The following is an 18,164-nucleotide window of genomic DNA, read 5'->3' as shown; positions in this document are numbered from 1 at the left end:
ATTTTGGCGTGAGCACTTAGGTAGCACTCATGATTTCAGTTATAGACTTACAAGGGATTGATCTTGCAAAGACTGTGCCCAGGGAAGTTGCTGAAGAGATTTTTATTTTGACTTCTTGTCCTTCCTCTATTTTATTGTTCTCTGTGATAAAACACTTCAAGGGTTTTTTGTCCAGTCATTTTTCTCACAAGAGCAGGGATGAGGATCATTATGCGTGGGAAATGGAAGATGCAGTGCATCACCTGGAAGCAATGTGTGTGGTTGTGTACCACCATCCAGTTAAATTTCCTTGTGTGTAACTGGAGCGAGGCACCAGTATAGTATGTCTGTAACAGGAATACAGTGGTACCCCAGGTTAAGAACTTAATTTGTTCTGGAGGTCCATTCTTAACCTGAAACTGTTCTTAACCTTAGGTACCACTTTAGCTAATGGGGCCTCCCACTGCCGCCGCGCCACTGTCGTGTGATTTCTGTTTTCATCCTGAAGCAAAGTTCTTAACCTGAGGTACTATTTCTGGGTTAGCGGAGTCTGTAACCTGAAGCGTCTGTAACCTGAAGTGTCTAACCCGAGGTACCACTGTAGCTGGTTTGGCTCTGCGGATTCACAGCATGCATTGAGTTCAAAGAGGCAGGGGGAAAGGGTAAATAACCATCTCCTAGAAACCATCATAGTACTGTTGGAAAGATGAGGCTCCAATAGACCTAGGTTTATAATGATCAGTCTGTTTGGAGAATAAGTATACTGGCCAGAGATCTAGATACTCATGAATAACAATTCAATGACTGAATTTCAAATGAGATTCACCTTTCAAACTGAAAGGTGGTGGTTGTGGGGAAGGGAGGGTGGAGGGTGGGAGTTCTTCAACCTCTGTCTAACAATGCCCCTAATGTTGCTTGTATTGAAGATGGCTCAGGTAGTCAGCAGTGTGAAAAGCTTCTGGTAAGGCCAGATTTCAGCAGGAGGTTGTGATGGTGTGGCTATATCCTGTGGAGAATTTTCAGGCCTAGCAGCTGTCAGAGCCTTAATGTCCATGCAGAGTCCTCTGCTGTAGCCTTTCCTGGGCCTCTCCTCTTAAAAGGTCTGCACTGGGAGCCACCATTTGAATTTCTCAACATGCCCTGGGGTGACACTATTTCGTGGGCATTGTAGGAAAGTTAAACGGTGGCAACTGCTGGCACCACCTGCTGTTGCCACTGCCAGAACCCACCAAGATAATTATTCATTCCGTTTATCAGCCACAGGTTTTTGGTGATGCACAAAGTGAAAACAAATTTAAAATCACGACCATTCCACATTTGCTGCCGCCCCCCACCGTGTCCAACTTGGAGTCAACCCTTCTTTTTTTCCCTACAGGTTTTGGAAATATCTGAATAAAGATAGCCCAGTAGATTGACAGCTTAAAAACATTGTTTTGTGAAGAGAGTCAACATGCATTCTGACTGCAGCATTGTATACGTGCGGCTGAAATTGTGAAAAGACAACTGGTAGAAATCTGTTCTTTTGCCTTATCCATGCCAGGCTATGCAGTGAGACATTTTAATTGATATACATGGGAAAGGAATGCACGGTATGCTCACACGGAATCTGCTATGGCACTGTGGCTGATAAGGCCATTAAACCAGCTTTGTTGCTTAGGAAGCAGCCATTACTCAGAAAACATAACATGAGATCAGTAGCAAAAGGGAGCACAGAGTGTTTGTAAACTGTCACTTTTTATAACAGCTACTGCCATTAGCGTTGAGACAGGCGAGAAACGTCATTCGCCATTTGGTCGGCAGAACAAATATGTCAGGCTGTGAGCGTGTGGCTAGGATTACAACAATCGAGAATTTGAAAGAACAAAAGGAAAGCAGTTCAGTGAAGAGGGCTCTGGCACCGTACGCTCTCACAGAGGTCATCTTAAGCAAACCAGTGAGATGGCTGTTGCCACATGATGTGGTAGTGGCTCACCTTGTGGTTTGGGAGCCGTGCGAATATAGTAGGGGAAGCAAAGTCAATTCACTTGGTACTTCAATGTGAACCTACCCAATTCTCACTTCCTGAAGCAATATATGAACCCAAATGGAACTATCTCTCAAAGTGTGCACTCTTTTGAATTTTGCAACGCAGTTCTCCAACCCCGCCCCCCAAATATGTACTACTTTAGTGGAAAGTGTACGTAAAAACACACATGTTGGTGACAACAACATACAAAATGCATTATGTTTGGCAAAACTGCTTGTGGAAAGGTGTGTCTTAGGAGTAACGTGCTCTAAAATGCTGACAGTTTTTCACAAGGACTTTAAAAATAAATAAATCACAAACTGATGTGGAAGTGTGGTAAACTTAATTTAAGATTGGAAAAATGAGAAACTGAGAGGAGCCAAAATGGACAGATATGCTCACCCCTTACTTGTCTCACCATGTGGTGACACATCAGCTTCAGCCATGGGACCCTGTCTAGTGGTCAGGGAGGATGGGAACTGTAGTCCAACATCTGAAAGGCCACAGCTGCCCTATCCCTGCTTTAGATTTTGCTAAAAGGTAAATTGCTCCAGCTCTTTGCTGCATTTGGCTGCATTTTTCTGTTCTTTATAATGTTTTTCAACATGGGGTGACCAGAACTGTGCACAGCATCCTAAACGTAACTGCTCCACAGATTTGTACACTGGCATCTGATATACCTCCCTTCTCACTGTTACAGCCTTGTATCCCATTGATTCCTCTGTATATATTTCTCTTATATAGTCAAATGTTATGTGAAGGTGTCATTTAAAAAGCAGTATTTAAGCAGTAGTCCTGTTTTCTGCAGCTGTCTTCCATGGAATGCAGTGGGGCTTTAATTCTCAGTACACATGTATAGGATTGCACTGGTAGCTTTAGCTCTAATGGTAAAGGAAGATAGTAAATATTTAGTCACTCTGAAATTCATGAAGTCTTTCTTGCCTGTTTTGATTATGTAACTTTTGCATATTGTAAGCAGGGCTGTGCGTGTGGCCACCACTGAGCATGTGTCTTTGTGGCGCTTTAATTCAGAGCATTGATTACTCTGCGAAAGACATCAAAAACAAATGTCAAAACTGCAATTATGTTGTGTTTTGTGGTGAGGTATGAAGCTAGTTAGTGTATGGTGAAGGCAACAGGGCTGGTTGTTGGAAGGAAGGATTTGGAGACCAACAGCAGGGCAAGGAGGTTCTCTCTTCTCCCTTCCCTGCACACCAGAGGCATTTGCTGCTGCCGCTGCCTTGATTCAGGCAGTTTTGCATGCAGGCAAAGAATTACAAGCATGTGCCATTCCAAATCTGCTGGTGGGGATGCTCCAGTTGAGCTCAGGGTGCTCCCTCTGTGGATCTGCATCTATTGTCAAAAATGGACTCATGGAGGATGGAGCAAGCTTGCTTTCCCCCTGCTCTGGAGACTAGTACCCGAACCAATGGATTCAAGTTAAAAGAAAAGAGATTCCAACTAAACATCAGGAACAACTTTCTGATAGTAAGAGCTGTTTGACAGCGGAATGGACTCCAGGGGCAAAGCTAGTCAATGCTAGCAGAATATGCCTACTTCTTCCGCATTCACATTTTGGAATAAGAAATTAGCACAGATGGAGATTTTTAAAATTTTCTGTATTAGAGGCAAATAAACTAGTTCAGCTGTATAACAGTGATTCAAAATATTTTCCGTACAGCAGTACTGAGACAGCAGCCCCTCTCCCTTTGGCCTTTGAGTCACCAGCATGAGAAATCAATTTTGGCTGCTCTTCCTGAAGAAAGGCCTCCTTGTTAACACCTTTGATTGACCTTGAGAAACTACAAGCTTAAATGTTCACATCCTTTTTTCTTGCTTGGCCCCTCTTCCCCCAGCTTATTGTATTAATCTAGGTTTTTGGAGGTTTTCTTTAAGTGATATTCTTGACTAGGAGGTGGTTGCTTTAATTCAAATGACTCTAAGCTTGGGTTTAAACTGAAAAGAGTCAAGTTTCATTTAGTGCATTATTGGATTTCATTGTGAATTCAATTTTTCTGCAGTGAGAGTAGGGAAGTGGGAAAGGCTGTAGCTCACTGGCCTAATTGTGTAGAATTTATGAAAGTGAAGAAGTGTGATGATGAAACATCTCTATACAACAGCTTTGGAAGCAGGTCTTAGGGTCAAAGAAGCAATTTTATAATTGCAAGACCGCAAATACATAAGCCTTTGTCAGAGGTCTAGTGAAAGAGACCTTTCTTGCACACCCTCCAACATTTATCTGATGACAATAGGGATGTCCCATTCCATAATGATAATTTTACTATTTATACCCCACACATCTTACTGGGTTGCCCCAGCCACTCTGGGCAGCTTCCAACATATAAAAATAATAATAAAACATTAAACATTAAAAAAAACTTCCCTATACAGGATTGCCTTCAGACATCTCGTGAGTTGAAAAACTCCATATCCTCCAACATTTCTCTAATGAAAATAGGGACATGCTAAAGAAAAGCAAGACACTCTGGGATCAAATTAGAAATGGGGACATTTTCTCTAAATCAGGGACGTCCCTGGAAAATAGGGACACTTGGAGACTCTGTTCTTATAAGTGTTGTCACTAAGATTCTCCCCATTTTAAACTATTCCAGTGATAAGTAATACAGTGAACTCTATCAGTGTTCTGTTGGAGAAATGGAGGTAGATAGATTCTCCTAGCCCCCAAAATTTATGAAACCAAAGGCACACAAATATGGAGGCCTCTTCAAAAAATGAATCTGGAAATGCCCCATAATAAATATCTTAGTTCTATTTTAGAGCTCCCCAGGAGAGCTGAGTCTTCCATTCTCCACTTAGAAGCTGATCTTTGTTCAGTGAAGGCCAGAGTGCACATCCTTGCTCTTAGATATTGTATAAATTCTAAAAAGGGAATGGGGCCCATTTATTACATTCTGCTTTCAAGAAGATGCTGAATCTTAACATTAGAGTGACCTCTTCTTGGAATCAGGAAATGCTACAAGCCGTTGATAAGTATGGCAATTCTTTGGTGGGCATTCTGAGTTCGTAAGGCTTTGAGATGGCATCTCACCACATGGAATCTCACATTTTAAAGCATGATTTTTGTGCTGATCACACTTCTGCCTGTCTGTCTAAATGTGCTATTGTATGCCAAACTACCCATTCAGACTCCTTACCCTTACTCACTTTGTTACCAGCATCATAAATATCAAATGATGAAAAGGCTTTGCAGTTCTGTGACTCCAGTTTATGCACTGCCATAGTTGAAGGACACTGTCACTGGATCCCCTCTGAAGAGAGTTTGCCCGTGTGGAGGTAATATGCCTCACTACTTAGTGGTTTGCCTAAGTTACAAGGACTTGTTCAAAGATTTGAATCTCCCAATAGAGAGACAGATTGGGTACTTGATTAACTTTTTATTAGGGGACAGGTCCCCTTACACCTCTGAAAAAGAGGCCTGTGATGCTTTTAGAGTGGCAATTTTAAGGAGAAATGTTTGTGAGGATGATAAATTACTCAGGGGAGTAAACTCTTATTTGACAAAATGTCTGGTTGTAATAATTATTTTAACTGTGTAATGTATTTTATCTTTTGTAATGTCTACAGCTAAACAAATAAATAAAAGGTAAAGGTAAAGGTACCCCTGCCTGTACGGGCCAGTCTTGACAGACTCTAGGGTTGTGCGCCCATCTCACTCTATAGGCCGGGGGCCAGCGCTGTCTGGAGACACTTCCGGGTCACGTGGCCAGCGTGACGAAGCTGCTCTGGCGAGTAAATAGATTTATTAAATAGATTTATTAAAAAAACCCTATTCCTGTCTTGAGGGAAATTAGCAGGCTTCGCCCTATCTTCTGCCTGCCCACCCCTCCCCTGAAGTAATTATAGCTTTGGCTGATGCATTTTCAAATAATTATTTACATTTAACAGGTATAACATAATCTACTATATTGCAATACTTTATATATTTTGCCAAAATCTTTTGATAGAACTTACATTGCAATGAATTGTTGGCTTGGCAGCTCTTGATATGTAGGAAGGCCTTTCCTTCTGCATTCCTTCAAGTACTTTTTATGATTACGACAGCCATTTTCCAATTAAAACCACACCCTATGGACAAAGCATATAGGTACCCATATGTTACTCATGGATAATTTATGAAGGAAAAGGGTTATGAGTTTAATTGGGCAAACCATGCAGGGAGGAATTATTAGCTAAGTGCTACTATTCCTCAATACCACTGTCTGATTCATACCCTCCAACATGCTGTCGCTGAAGAAAATCGGGACACACGTCTCGGGGCTCCACTCCCGCGTGGGTAACTAACTTGTGCAAGAGTGTGGTCCCCCAAAACATGCATCTTTGGGGACCACGCTCTTGTGGGAGTCAAAACAGGACATCCCATGATCCAATCAGAAACTAGGATTTCTTCTGTAATTTTGGGATGTCCTGGTCCAATCGGGATGATTGAGGGGTATGTCTGATCCAAATTCTCACCCCTCCCTATTGGAGATTGTATTCACAGATATCCTGCGTTATGTTTAATTTGACTCTTACTGGGGCTAGTGATGGGTCTTTCCAGGGTATATGACCATAGTGGAACTGCCCATCTCAACTTAGTTGTGTGTGTGTAAAAAAGTGGGGAGTGGTATGTGCAGAAAAGAAAACAGGTTTCTGGCAGATTCCCAAATGAGCAATAGAGAATCTTCTGTTGCCATGTTATCTGCTCCCTAGTGGGTCTGATTTCGGTGCATTTCCTTTCTTATGGAAACCGGTCCTGAAATCTGAAATACAATAGCTTCTTAATGCATCTCCAGACAGGAAGCAATTAATTGCACTTTCAGTGATATTCTGTTGAAGGCAGGCTTCACATTCTCTAGGACATGGCTATAAAAGGTCATGTAAATGCATTAAGAGATTTGCCAGGTCAGGGTCCATAGAAAACAAGAGGAATATGGGGGAAACAGTTATTTGGAGAAGAATGTGTTCTTATGGGGGGTGTCTTTTTATCTCTGGGACTGAAAGGAGCCTCACAGTTGGAAGGATTGTTTCACCAGTCCTTGTTTTCAGAAAATGGAGCAGAGTGGAGAGGTGGATGTTGTCAGTGACAACTGCCAAGGATAAGACATGAGGGGAGATATTGTGAAGTCTGGGAAAACAGCCAGCAGAAAGAGGGAGTTCCATTTGTACTGGGTCTTTGAGAGGTAAAAAGTAATATATCACAAAAATCCATTAGTTAAGTGATTAAGTTGTCAAACTTGGGACCCACCTTTGGGGCCCATGTGTTGTTGTTGTTGTTGTTACCATATAGGTCCATCTGTCTCCTCTCCCTCCTTCTCTTTCTATTCACCCCTACTTTCCCTTAGGAAGACCTTTGACAAAACAAAAAAGTAGCAGTGGTGGGACTCTGGTGCTTTTCATTTGTGAGTTACACAAGCCGTCAGTTGCGAAATAACCCCTCTGCAGCGCCACAAATTCAAGTCAATAGTGTAAGGTAAAGGTAAAGGTACCCCTGCCCGTACGGGCCAGTCTTGCCAGACTCTAGGGTTGTGCGCTCATCTCACTCTATAGGCCGGGAGCCAGCGCTGTCCGCAGACACTTCCGGGTCACGTGGCCAGTGTGACAAGCTGCATCAGGCGAGCCAGCGCAGCACACGGAACGCCGTTTACCTTCCCGCTGGTAAGCGGTCCCTATTTATCTACTTGCACCCGAAGGTGCTTTCGAACTGCTAGGTTGGCAGGCGCTGGGACCGAACGACGGGAGCGCACCCCGCCACGGGGATTCGAACCGCCGACCTTTCGATCGGCAAGTCCTAGGCGCTGAGGCTTTAACCCACAGCGCCACCCGCGTCCCATAGTCAATAGTGTAACATTGGAAAATGTTGATCACTTCTCCTACCTGGGCAGCTATCTTTCCACAAGGGCCGACATTGATGCCAAAATCCAGCATCGCCTGAGTTCTGCGAGTGCGGCTTTCTCCCAATTGAAGTGCAGAGTGTTTGAGGACCGGGACATTTACAGGGAAACCAAAATGCTTGTTTACAAAGCTATTGTAATGCTGGTGGTCAACCAAAGAGGTTTAAAGAGTGTCTCAAGGCAAATCTAAAAAAATGTAGTATAAACACAAACAGTTGGGAAACGCTTGCCTGCGAGCGCTCCAGCTGGAGAACAGCCTTTACCAAAGGTGTCGTGGGCTTTGAAGACAGTCAAACTCAGGACGCAAGGGAAAAACATGCTAAGAGGAAGGCATACTTGGCAAATCCACACAGTGATAAGCTCTCGCCCGAAATCCAATGTCCCCACTGTGGAAGGACATGTGGATCCAGAATTGGCCTCCACAGTCACTTACAGACTCATTGTTCAAACCGTGTTTATGGAAGACAATCTTACTTGGCTACGAGTGGTCGCCAAAGAAGAAGAAGCATAAGCATATTGTGTTAAATGTTGTTAGCATTCTGGAAATGTTAAATGTTACTAGCATTCTGGAAACTCATTCAAATGTTCCTACAAGTGAATATATACATGAAATATTCAGATTTTATACTTTTTGCTGGAACACCAGAGAGTGATATTTTGCTAGGTTTAGAATATCCTTCCAAAATAACTCTGCTGTTTTCATAGAAAGAGGGAACTTGTGGATCTAGTTATCCAGACATAACTTCTAGTAGGAAAAACCAAGGAATTCACAAAGATCTGGGTGAGGGGCCTACCAGCATGATCCTGCTCCCACTCTTATTTGCATTTGTTGTCTCTCTTCCCAAGCCCCCGCAATTGATCTTATAAACAAAGCTAAGATCTGAATATTACATAGGTGATACAGTTTTCCAAACCTGCCCTAAAATGGACCACTGCCTTTTCTTTACCTCCCCAAAAGTAGTTCACTACTAGCATGTAGACCAAGAGGTTGTTAGTTTAAAACCTGACTACGGTGGTACCTCGGGTTAAGTACTTAATTCGTTCCGGAGCTCCATTCTTAACCTGAAACTGTTCTTCACCTGAAGCACCACTTTAGCTAATGGGGCCTCCTGCTGCTGCCGTGCCGCTGGAGCATGATTTTTGTTCTCATCCTGAAGCAAAGTTCTTAACCCGAGGTACTATTTCTGGGTTAGCAGAGTCTGTAACCTGAAGCGTATGTAACCTGAAGTGTATGTAACCCGAGGTACCACTGTAATCCTGATGGTTGTTGGTATCCATCTGTCTTGGGAGACAATGGAAGAATGCACCTTCGGGGGTAAAGTCAAACCGATGGAGAGTTACAACACCTGCTATAGCTGTAGAGACCAATACCTGAAGGAGTGCTCCACCCCCATCGTTCTGCCCGGATGCTGAGGTCCAGTGCCGAGGGCCTTCTGCCGGTTCCTTCCTTGTGAGAAGCCAAGTTACAGGGAACCAGGCAGAGGGCCTTTTCGCTGGTGGCACCCGCCATGTGGAACGCCCTCCCACCAAATGTCAAAGAGAACAACAACTACCAGACTTTTAGAAGACATCTGAAGGCAGCCCTCTTTAGGGAAGCTTTTAATGTTTAACAGACTATTGTATTTTAATACTTTGTTGGAAGCTGCCCCGAGTGGCTGGGGAAACCCAGCCCGATGGGCGGGGTATAAATAATAAATTATGATGATGATGATGATGATTACATGGGAGAGGCATGTTTTATTGCAGGTGGGCAGATGAAGGCATCTAGTTTTGCTTCTACAGATGCACCATGGTGTTTTTTTCCTCTCTGAGCTCCTCCCAGTAGTCATTCCTCCTCTGGTCACTTCTGTGGATACGTGACCTGTCTGTCTGTCTTCAGGCACTGTGGTTGTTTGCAAGGGATTCTCATATGGCGAGGTCAATGTTGCCAGCCTTAACATCACATTAGCAGACATCTTTGTAACGCAGAGTTGGTCTGCCAACAGGTCAGTGCCTGAAGCCAGCTCCCCGAAGAGCACGTTCTTGGGGATCCTGCCATCTTCCATTCTGTGGACATGACCAAGCCAGTGCAGACATCGCAGAGACAGAAGTGCGAACGTGCTAGGAATGTGGGCTTGGGGGAGCACATCTTTGTTGAGACTCTGTGCTGCCACGTGATGCCCAGAATCTTCCTGATGCAGTGCATATGGGAGGCATATGGAGGGTGTAAGCTGTCCACAACTCAGTTCCATAAAGCAGTGTGCTCAGCACTGGTAAACCTTCATCTTGGTATTGGTCAGTAGCATAGAAATGGGCAGATATGGGGCATATTGAGGCAGGAAACTGGCAATGAAGATTGTGCAATTGGAGATATAGTTCAGCTGTCCCAAAGCCATCTATATCTCTATAGGTAGATGCTAAAGGTAAAGGGACCCTTGACCATTAGGTCCAGTCACGGACGACTCTGGGGTTATGGCGCTCATCTCGCTTTACTGGCCGAGGGAGCCGGCGAACAGCTTCTGGGTCATGTGGCCAGCATGACTAAGCCACTTCTGGCGAACCAGAGCAGTGCACGGAAACGCCGTTAACCTTCCCGCTGGAGCGGTACCTATTTATCTACTTGCACTTCGTGCTTTCGAATTGCTAGGTTGGCAGGAGCAGGGACCGAGCAACGGGAGTTCACCCCGTCGCGGGGATTCGAACCGCCGACCTTCTGATCAGCAAAATGCTACCCAGTAGTAATAAATTGTACTGGTATTGGTTAGGAAGCCAGGTCAATTACACCACCCCACTAGCCACTAATATCATTACATTCATGGCACCTGGAGTGCAAATGCATATATTTCCCATGCAATTCTTTAGATACTGATTGATAGCATTGATGATTTGGGCTGCCATCTAAGCCACACTTACCTGGGAAGAGACCACAGATCAGTGGTAGAAGGTATGCTTTGCATCCGAAATGTCCCATGTTCAATCTCTGGTGTCTCCAGGCAGTGCTGGGAAAGCTTCGTGCCTGAAACCCTAGAAAGTATAGGTGACATTGAGATAGATGAGAAATGGTCTGAATTGTTATAAGGCAGCTGCCTAGGTTCTTCCTTTGGGAGGAAGCCTCACTGCATAGGATTGTGCTGCATGGCTCCCTAGGGAGTAAAAATTCCAGTATTCAAAGGATAACATTGTTATCTTTGTCCTTTCTTTCACTTTAAAAAAATAAAACTTGCATCAACCTTGGAATCATCCCTTAAACAAATCCTAAATTGGAGTTTGATTTTATTGTGTTTAATTTTAAGATTTTTAAAATAATAATATTAAAACAATGGAAGAACATTCCGTGCCATATGAACGGATTTAGATGCTTTCCCCATTCACCCTTCACCCAGTTCTCCACTCTTACTTAACTGTTTGCTAAATGGACCAGAAATATGCATTCATCTCCAGTTACTTCTAAATATACAGAAAAGAAGAAGAGGAGGGGTGGGGTGGATAATAAAGAGCTTGCCATTCAGCCTATTGTCCTTAACACTGTAATAAAATAGACACTGAACAGTTGAGCTTCCTTATAGCATGGAATTAATTCCATGTGTGATTATTGTACATAAAATGAAAAGACAGCAGAGCCCTGCCCATAGTCTTACAATATAGTATTATAAGTATACACAGCCTTTTCTGTATGTTTAATAATACAATGTAGTGAAAATAAAACATTCTTGCCTGGAATAATGGGGAAAGAGTCATGCTTGAGTAGTCTTAGACGTTTGCAGTCACCTGTGGAATTCTGCATCAGCACATGAAAAAACACAAACAGGTTGACTACATTTTAAATCAGAAAGCAGTCATGTAAATACATGTATACCTGGATTCTTCAAGCTGTTATCTTCCATGATTACAGGTTTGTACAACAAATGGTAATGCTGCATAAGGTGTCCTTTGTGTGGAACATTAAAAGTTCTTCTTTCACCATGAACTTTGGAAACACCTCTCTTCTGAGGACTGTGACAAACTTCAAGAAAAAGTGACCATTGGTTGGTCTTCTAAACAGTAGAACTATGTGTAAAATAATGAAATGATTTTTTTCATTTTCATAGAGCTGGTTGAAAAGAGAAAATCTGGTCTAGAAAAAGGGTCAGCTCTGCAGACTCACAATATCCTGAAAACATGCAGTGAGAGGTAGAACCAGATTTTAAAATACATTAGGCAAAATGCTCAGGGAGAAAAGGAAACTTGATGTTAACGATTCTCTGTTAACATTCCCCCAGCCCATTCCCCCACTCCCCAGTCTTCCAAAGCTATTCATGATTGTGGAGAGGAGTTAGAATTAGCTGACTCATGGCAGGGGCATCCCCCTATATAATGGGTATGTTATACACATGAAAAACAGAAGCCACTTTGTTCCAACATACTGTTGAAATCTGAAATGCTAAGTTCCATGTGTAGATGTAGACACGAAATTGCTGTATTCTGCTGGTTGCAAGATAGGTGATGTTCGGTGTCGGAGCGAAGGCAAAACTAGAATAAGGGGAAGAGTTTGCCAAAGTGCCGTAAAATTAAATTATTTTGTTGCAAGCCAAAGGACAAGTCTCTCCAAGTTCTTTTCTTGCATATAATCTAACTCCAATTTGGAGTTAGTGCTGTAGGGCCATATTCAGGTGTACATACGGTGGCCGCTAAGAAGGCAAAAGAGGACACAGATTTGCTGAGTTATATACATAAGATGCAAATTTGGAAATAATTACAGTAATTTAAATGAGAGCTGGGGAACCAGGGGCCCTCCAGATGTTGTTGAACACCGGCTCCCATCAGCCCAAGCAGTATGACCAATGACCAGGCGTGATGGGAGGTGTAGTTTTTATGTTGTGAACTGCCCCGTCACCTTCAGATGAAGGGCGGCATACAAACAAACAAACAAGCAAACAAGCTCAACAGTACCTGGCGGTCTACAGGTTTCCCATCTCACCCTAGTAGGGAGGATTGTGCCCAGGTAACCTGTGTGTTAGGGATGCGGGTGGCGCTGTGGGTTAAACCGCAGAGCCTAGGATTTGCCGATCAGAAGGTCGGCAGTTTGAATCCCCGCGACGGGGTGAGCTCCCATTGCTCGGTCCCTGCTCCTGCCAACCTAGCAGTTCGAAAGCATGTCAAAATGCAAGTAGATAAATAGGTACCGCTCCGGCGGGAAGGTAAATGGTGTTTCCGTGCGCTGCTCTGGTTCACCAGAAGTGGCTTAGTCGTGCTGGCCACATGACCCGGAAGCTGTACACCGGCTCCCTCGGCCAATAAAGTGAGATGAGTGCCACAACCCCAGAGTCGGTCACAACTGGACCTAATGGTCAGGGGCCCCTTTACCTTAACCTTAACCTGTGTGTTTGCTCCATCTACTTTCTGAAGTGTTAACTGTTGATTGACCACTCCAAGGCCCCTGCTAGCTGTCCCTGCATAGGATTCTTTTAAACTTGTCCTGGAGCAGGCAGCCTTTTCAAATAGAGGCATGTCATATGATAGCTCTCAAACAGAGCCCTGGCCTCTGTAAAGTAGTATACATGACCACCCGCAGTAGATATTCCGTAAGAACCTATCCCTCTTTCAGACTTTCTTCAACAATGTTGGGCGGGGGGGAACCCAAACGCTCTTTTATCTGTCTCCAGCGTTAGCATTTTTTAAAAATAGGTTCTTTCTTTTTGCCAAGGAACATGCCTTTTGAATATGGACAGCCCAGTTGTCATAATCCTTTAATGAGATTTACAGATAATAGGTTTATTCAATTATGGGGTCAATAACAGATTAAAGGAAATATGACTGGGGTAGAGAACAGTTGTTCCTAGGGGTATGTAAACATTTGTTTTGTTTTATCTTGGGAGGATCTTGACACGAATAAATTGGAAATCCAGCGTGTTTAGGGTTTTGGCAGGCTCTCCCTCAAATACCCAGACATAGGTGGGATGCTATTATGTTGTTCTGTGAGGTACAGGAGATTGCAGAAGTGCCTTCTGACCCTGCACTTACAAAGCAGTGGAAAGCTGAGGTAATGAGTGTGAGATTTAATTCTGAGCTACACCCCAAAAGTTCATTGAAAGGTGAAGCTTTGACTTTTCTTTTTAAATTTATTTTATTCCTTGAAAATGTATCATGTAGAAGAACAGCATGCAGCAGAGCTGGAAGTTCATGGTGGAGTTCCACAAATGATAGAAGGAAGAAAAAAACAAGATCAGCATCTAGCATAAATCATGTAAACTATATATGCTTAATATATTTGGGCCGCCAAATTTGAAGAAATCATTGGCGGAGGTATAAGGAATGAAGGAACAAAAGTGAAAATTTGTGTGCCCGCTTGAGTGCATGCCGTCTGTTGGTGACTTTTGAGTTGCTTCAGTGCAAAAGGAACTTTAGGCTATTCTGCTTCTGCCAAGATTTTGAGCCTGAGCTATCAAACTGTAGGATGAACAATGGAATGTTGACTTACGTTGGATCATTCTGACAGCAGGAAGATGATAATTCAGGAGCAAGCACATCAGAGATTACATCTGCCTAGCAGCACAATCCTGTGTATGTTTACTCAGAAGTATGTCCCAATGAGTTCAGCAAGACTTACTCCCAAGTAAGCCTGCATAGGACTACAGCTGGACATAGCAATCATAAGTGGGATGGTGCAAAGGGGGGAATAGTTTTCCACTTCCAAAGTCCTACAAGTTGTGGGCACCATGGTTCTTTCTTTTTGCTCTGGCATTAAAAATTTCTACCCACCTTGAAATGTGTGTGTGTGTGTGTTATCCATACCAGTTATGGGCTGTAAAAATTTATGGGTTCTATCCCAGAGTCTCTTGAGAGAATATAGTGCTTTGGATCCAGCGTATCCAGTGCTGCCTCTGCCCTGCCCTGCTTCAGGGCCAAATCCTGGCTATGCCCATGGAGCTTTCAGTGACCATACCAGAGGCCTCAGCAGTGCATATTCCCTCCACCCCCCAAAAAAACAGGTGAGCTGCTGTTCATTGGCAGAAAGACACCTCTACGCACCGCAATCCCCTCCAGCAGATGGATCTGAGTTAGGATTATTCTTTAAATTGTATTAGCTAATTGTATTGTGAAATATGTGCGCTCTAAATAGAAGCACAATTAAATAAACTTTTCATAGGTCTGCAACCAATTGAAAATTCATTTCTGCAAAAAAAGGGGAAAAACACATAGCGTGACTGCAAGAGTAAAAATAGTATCAAAACCGAAATTGAAAACTTACATAGAAACAGAGATTCAATCTAAATACAAATAGCGGAGTGTATAAATTAAGACCCATCCAGATCATGTTCCATTGTTCTTTCCAAACATAAATATGTGCCTGCCAGCAGAAAGACCCCAGAGACTGGGGTCCTTGAGATGCAGGTTCCAAAAATACAGGTGCCACCATGTAAAAGGCCTCGTTCCATTCTTCAGTAGGTACTTCAGTAAACAAGGGACTGCTGACCAAAGATAGGTCTTAAGGGATAGGAAGGAGCATATGTGAGATAGCACTCATAAAAATGCACAGGGCGCAGACCTTTGGGGATGTAAATCAGTACATAGATTTAGTTCTGGAGAACAATGGGAAGCTTATACAGATGAGGAAGAATGGGAGTGATAGAATCAGGACTGGATTTAGGGGCAAGTGACTCACTTAGTTGCCTGGTGTGCCTGGCATGAGTTGTTTACCAGTCATCCCCTCAATAGCTGAAAGAAGGTTGCACATAGTTAAAATTTGCTTGTAGAGCTACTAACACTTTGTGCCCCGCACAAAGTGTTAACATTCACATTTTCTTCTAATTTCACAGGAAAATGTACAGCACTACTGCCCATTTAGTAGATGGTGTGTGAGAGAGTTATGGTCAGTTATTGTATTCAGACTCATGCATGGAAATCTACACTCGCATGTGACAGGAATAAATCATGTATGCCAAGTGTCCATCAAAGTCATGAAATGACTACAAATGTAATAAAAAAACTGGTTAATCACCTGACTTTTGAATATGCTCTTTCATTAAATGTGATTATCTGGAATATTCCCTATTCTAATAAAACCCCAAGCTTCAGAAATAATGCTATTGCTTCATGTTTTTGTAAACTGCTTTGAGGTTTTTCTGTACAATCAAGCGGTATATAAATTTTATGCAATAAATAAATGATAAATAAAAAGTGGGTGCCCAAATGTATTTTTCAGCTAAAAATAGGTCTCTGGTCTGAAAAGGTTGAGGACTATTGTGGACTGAACCAGGAGCATGTAGCAAAACATGCAGTAGTACTGCAGGGGAAAAATAGTCTATTTCTGATGATCAAGTTATGTTAATCTGATGTTAATATCAGCTATTTTGTTCAGGGGAGGCTCCCAATGGAATGTATCTGGTAGCATTGGTTATTCTATTCTGCAGGAAGATTTCACTTCCCATCTTTTCAACCCAAGGGTAATAACTTGTGGGGACACATACAGATTATGACGCTGAGCTGGAGTGAACTAGTGCAAATCTGTGCTTTGGGTGAATTTAGAAGAACCTCACACTACATCTGCCAGGGACTGGATTGGGCAGGGCATGTTATGCTTAGACATGTTGCTCACAATCCCAGCTTTGCTTGTTAAAAAAAATGCCATAGGCTTTTCCACTTATTTTCTACTTGGAGACTTTGAATTTGATTGCATTGGAAAGGTTAAATGAAATAAAATGAGGTCCCACCTCCATCACCATAACTTGCTGCTAGGCACCCAGTGTTGCCAGTTGTGATGAAAAGGCAAGATGTGAGACCTTTTTGTTGCTGTTGACTCTATAGATGTCAGCACCAGCTGCTTGCTTATCCAAAGGTTCATGGGCAGGATGTGCCCAGATACTGGCCCAAGACTTGCACAGCTCCTCCTTATTCAGTTGGGATTGAGAGATAGAGTTGTGTGTCATCTGTAAACTGATGACACTGCATTCAAGTCTCCAGATGGCACCTCCTACCAGTTTCATATAGATACGGTGACCCAAAGGCATGAACCCAGTGATTCAGAAGTCTTCCAATGCTTCTCTCTAGTTGTTGTCCCCTAAGCAGAAGTGCTGCTACTGTAACACAGGCCTTCCATTCCCCACCTCACAGAGCTGCTCCAGGATACCATGGTCAGTGATATCAAACACTACTAAGAAGTCAAGCAGAATCAACAGGTAGCACTCCCTACGCCTCTCTCCAAATAAAGGTCATATTGTAAGGCTGACTGGGGCTGTTTCAGAGCTGTTTGCAACAGAGATTGAAATGGGTCTAGATAACCTGCTTCATCTAGACATGCCTGTAGTTGGCTAGCCACCACACTTTCTGTCACCTTGCCCAAGAAAGGAATATTTGTGACTGGGCAGTAGGTATCTGAGACCTCAGGGTGCAGGGCGGTCCTCTTCGGAGTGGATGCACAGCCTTTTTTTGCTCAGTGTGGTGGGCATCACCCTTTCCATAAGTGAGGCATTAACTGGATCCAGCTGTGAGGTCTTAAAAGATGCAATGGACAGGCTTCAAGAGAGCATATGGAAGGCTTAACTCACACCCTAATTTTTTTTGTGTGTGAATACCTAATACATATGCTGTTGCCAGTGATGATGTGTATGGGGAGGGAAGTCCCTGATTTGCAGGTAGCCCATTTCCTCCCCCCCCCCCGAGTCACAGTAACTATGGATATGATTAAGCCAAATACAAACACCTTTTTAGTCATGCTCATTTGAATGGCAGAGTTATAAGCAAGTATTTAACTCTCCTGTTAAATGAATTGGGTTCAAAACTGCTTAACTTTAGCTGCTGACGTTAACAGTTTAACTAGACAGGAATCCTTCCCCTTGTGTGACTGGAGCATATCTACTCCCCTGCAAGTTTCCTGCTTTGTTCCTCCTCCTTTAGAAATGATATCTCTAAAGAAGAGATATCACTGCTCTCTCAGTGCTGATGTTAATTATTTCAAGTCAAGGAAATTAACTGTAATCAGCCAGGAAGGGGAAACATCGCTGCCTCCTGTTAGTATCAGTTCGGGGCAGGGAGGAGTTTAACGTGCCCAAATACTTTTGTGAGCTTCAGGGGGAAAACAGGAAAAATGCTTACATGGTGAAGCAATCGAGCAGAATTGCTGGCTTCCAGGTATGCCTTTTTGTGTGTACTTGTGCATCGGATAGAAACAAATGCATCTTCAAGTACGCTTGTGGCTCGAACCACTCTTGCCTTTGAGAGCCTTGCCGGCTGTGCTGTAGTTAGTTTTTGATTTAATGGGAAGCAGGCTGCTGGAGGGGAGGGCTCTGTTAACCACGCCTCCACTAGTTTTATATCTACTTGGAAGAGAGCGG

At 43.2% G+C, this 18,164-nt stretch overlaps 1 protein-coding gene across 2 annotated transcripts in view; it reads left to right on the top strand.

Annotated features, from left to right (window-relative positions):
- Positions 1-18,164, top strand: part of COL18A1 (collagen type XVIII alpha 1 chain) — a 151,302-nt gene that overhangs the window by 50,343 nt on the left and 82,795 nt on the right. The gene's annotated exons all lie outside the window — the stretch shown is intronic.

This window comes from Podarcis raffonei, chromosome 1 (genome assembly GCF_027172205.1).
Source record: "Podarcis raffonei isolate rPodRaf1 chromosome 1, rPodRaf1.pri, whole genome shotgun sequence".
In the NCBI taxonomy this organism is placed as follows: Eukaryota; Metazoa; Chordata; class Lepidosauria; order Squamata; family Lacertidae; genus Podarcis; species Podarcis raffonei.
This window is presented reverse-complemented; position numbering and strand designations above follow the sequence as displayed.